Genomic DNA, 3991 nt, shown 5'->3' with positions numbered 1-3991 from the left:
CTTTTATTATATTTTGCACAGGGCCTTGGAACACATATATCTGGATTAGGGAGTAATAAAATAACCCCAAATTTAATAACAAATTAGCAACTAATAAACAACAACATAGGATGTAGTCCAACACAGAGCTATTCACATATTAATCCACCAGACTTAAATGTGCCTAACTCTGTGTTGGATTGTGAGTGCCTGCTGAGTATTTATTATTCTAAACAATTATCTAGAGTTTATGGGATAGGTGTACATGCCATATGTGCAGTATTCTTTATTTAAAATAGGATGACTATATTTGGCACATGTCATTATCATTGCTAACATCACTGTAGCTTTTGTGAGGTATGAAACAGAAGTATAAATGATCACTACAAATTCTGTTATGATAGTTTCATGTTTTGCAGTTTAGTTTTGAATTTCTCCCTGAAAGGATGTTTGGGAAGACCTCCTTTGAAGCCTTGAAAACCCTCTGCCTTAAACCCAAAGGTGTGGAGGCAGGGTGCAATTTCTTTGTTATCAAGGAAAGGCACTCTGCATATGCTTAGGGACTGTTTGTTTCATTATGTCTTCACATATTCCTGAATTTACTGATGCTGAGCCCTGGCAACAACATAAACCACAGAAGCAGCAGCTGGGGAAAAGATAATTCAGCATCAGAAAGTACAAAACTTATGCAGGGGTTACATTTTAGAGATGGCACCTAAAGCCAAAATTGTGTATGATCAAAACACATTAGGGTCAATGGCGGGTGGGATTGCCAAAGTCTTTTTTCCCCACACGCTCACTCCCTTCTGTCCCCTATCCATCATCTATCTATCATCTATCTGTCTATCTATCTATCTATCTATCTATCTATCTATCTATCTATCATCTATCTATCATCTATCTATCTATCTTGCCAAGTATATAAAGCTGAATGCACACAAATTAAACATGTGTAAGTTGCGGGCTTACTGTACTATAATATATAGTAGATAAACTGTATCAAAGTCCTATATATAGGCTGTAAAATATATAGACTGTAATGAGAAACGAAAGCAGTCTCTGCTGACCTTGGACTGGGATTTTCCTTCATTGTGCAAATATTTATTACATGCAAATGAAAATTTGACATTGATTGCGCCCCTCTGCTTCCTGCTTCTAATATATTTCTGTAATTGCTTTCAATACTGGAAAAAGTGGTTTGTTCCCCTTCTGTTTACACAGGAGTGCCAACAGCAGCAACATGAACAGAGGAGAGGTGGGCCCGTTTCCCCTGCTAATCAATAACCTGAAAGCAACAATCAGCTTCTGCTGCAAAGACACTCCTCACTGCAGAGCAAAAGGCAAGGACTAGAGAGGGAAGTGTGTAGCAATATTCCAACGAAATCACAAATCAAAGCCTGCATCTTGCTGCTTCTCGGGTTCCGAAATGCTAACCTTCTGACAAATGGAGCAAGCAGTCAGACATGAAAGACTCTCAGATCACTGGAGCAATAAGTAAAACAAAAATATGCACGTCAATGGGATGAGAAAAATGCAACAGCAACAGCAACTGCAGCAGCTACAGTACATCTTTTCTCAGACCTATCAAGCTAGAACATTTCTCCCTGGAGAAAGTCTGCAACCCGGCAGGGGGAGACCAGTTTGTATAATTATTTAGCCTATTTGCCTCATGTAGCACACCCTAATACAAAAGGCGTTAGGTTTTATGAGCTAGTTCGGTCTGGTTCAGAAACCTGTGTATGGCGGGATGCAGGTGGATTCTGTATGCTGCAGCTAGCTCCAGCAGCATAGGAAGCTCTATGCATGGAAAGAAATGTGCAGACCCACCCCTTCCATTGCAATGAGTGGGGAAGCTGTTGTACTGTATCGAAAAGCCTGTGTGTTATTAAGATCTTACAACTGCTATTGACTATACAGTACTGGATAGTAGGCATTACTGTTTTGGTGCAAACCAATCTGTATTCTGTTCCAGCTATTCATATTTTAGTATCAGCTAACCAGGGTCTTTGTGAATATGCCATATTTGCCTAATGAGATTGGAATATACTCTCACTTGCTCTGCTCTCCAGCTCCCTGAATATGAATGTGCACGTGACTATGACTAGTTGCATGCGGACACACACAGCCTCTCATGCTGTCCTTGCATTTTGCCAACACGTAATTTGGACATCCTTGTCTTCGCAGAGCTATTATCTGTAACCTGTCCTTCCCCTCTCATCATTCAACTGTGTATGCTGGTCGCGTATCCATTTCTTCATTCTGCTGACTCGCCTGTGCCTGCGGCGCTGCTGCCTGTCTGTTATATATTTGATTTCCTTCCATTTGTACAAGCACGGCTGCCTCTTACTTAAGGTGCGTAAAAGGGGGAGAAAGTATGTTAAAAATACAAAGGGATAACACCAGCATGAATAATACCTTCTGCCACCCATTTTATATAAAGTCGTGGTAAATGGTGAAATTTCACTATAGGGACAGATTGTGCAAGAGGGATTCACACCAAATTGAATAGTCCTCAGTGGCTTCTGGTGTTGCTGATGTGGCACCTGGTCTCACTTCTACCACCACTACTAATTTTATTATTTATACCCCACCCATCTGGCTGCGTTTCCCCAACCACTCTGGGCGGCTCACAGCACATTAAAAATGGTAAAACATTAGACATAAAAAAATTCCCGATACAGGGTTGCCTTCAGATGTCTTCTAAAAGTCAGATAGTTGTTTATTTCCTTGACATCTGATGGGAGGGGGTTCCACAGGGAGGGAGCCACTACCTGCTTCCCTGTAACCTCACTTCTCGCAGGGAGGGAACCACCAGAGGGTCCTCAGAGCTGGACCTGTGTGTTCATTATTTAAGCCCCATACTTGTCAATGGCCGTGTTCTGACCTATAGCCGGCTGTTGCCTAGGCTTGAATTATACATTGCACATACATTGGGAAAGGGATGGTGCTCACTGGTAGTTTCCATGCAAATGATCCTAAGTCCCAAAGAGCACAAGTCAGTGTGCAGACAACACTAAGGCAGATAGATCAATGCTCAGATCAATGGTAAGGCAGATGGCTATGTTCTTTCTCCAAGGCTGCCTGCCATGCTGCTCCATGAAATGGTGAAAACAAACAGAAGGGGGAGGAGCCAACAATTGGCTATGCATATGTCCGCAGAGCATGACCCTGATTAATTCCAGACCCTTGGAAAAGAGACAGTAGCAGCTGGTGGTATGGGGGGGGGTCTGTGTTGCCAAGCTGGCTTTCTAACATCAGGCATTGCTGCTGGTTACTGGAAGGAAGGGGGCAAGACAGCAGGGAGCTCAGCATGGTGTGGGGGCACAGCAGCAGCCTGCATCATGCTGAGCTCCTAAACCGGCACCCCTTGCCAGACCACAGCTGGAATAGACCATTTTCTGGCAGTTGCTAAGTGCCTGTGAAAGATTCCACGGAGGCAAACAAATGAACTACCCATGAATCAAAGGTACTTTTAAACTGAAGCAAAAGGACCTTAGGAAAGCCATAGTTATAAAGAAGAGGGCGAGGCTGGGCTCAGGATGCGGAACCGCTGACTTCTCCAAAGTACAGCCAAATAGTTTGGGCTATACTAACAATAGTGGAGCAGCTGCAATTTTTGTATTTCTCTTTAAGTGCCCTATTGAAGCTAGTTTGGTGGAAGGACACAATTCCACTATGGGGAAAGAGGCGAATTCTGTTGCCCATTAGAGTACTCCAGCCCCCGGCCCCTGTGGAATGAAAGTATTTATCAAGTGAACAATACAAATTATTTGTAGGCTTACTAAACTGCTGAATGGCAATGCTATCTTGGGGCAATTGGGAAAAAAATATTTACTTTTGCACTGTGACACTGACCTAGATATTGTAAAATTTAAAAAGAATGGTTCGGCTTGTTTCAAAAGCTATATTAAATGAAATCCTACCATCTTTAAATTGGTCAACAAAGCCCAGCTTTCTCCTGCTGTGGATGGCATTATGAGGCAGAAAGATGCAACCTGTAGTATACAGTGTC

Source organism: Podarcis erhardii (assembly GCF_964252035.2).
Source record: "Podarcis erhardii genome assembly, chromosome: 1".
NCBI lineage: Eukaryota > Metazoa > Chordata > Lepidosauria > Squamata > Lacertidae > Podarcis > Podarcis erhardii.
This window is presented reverse-complemented; position numbering follows the sequence as displayed.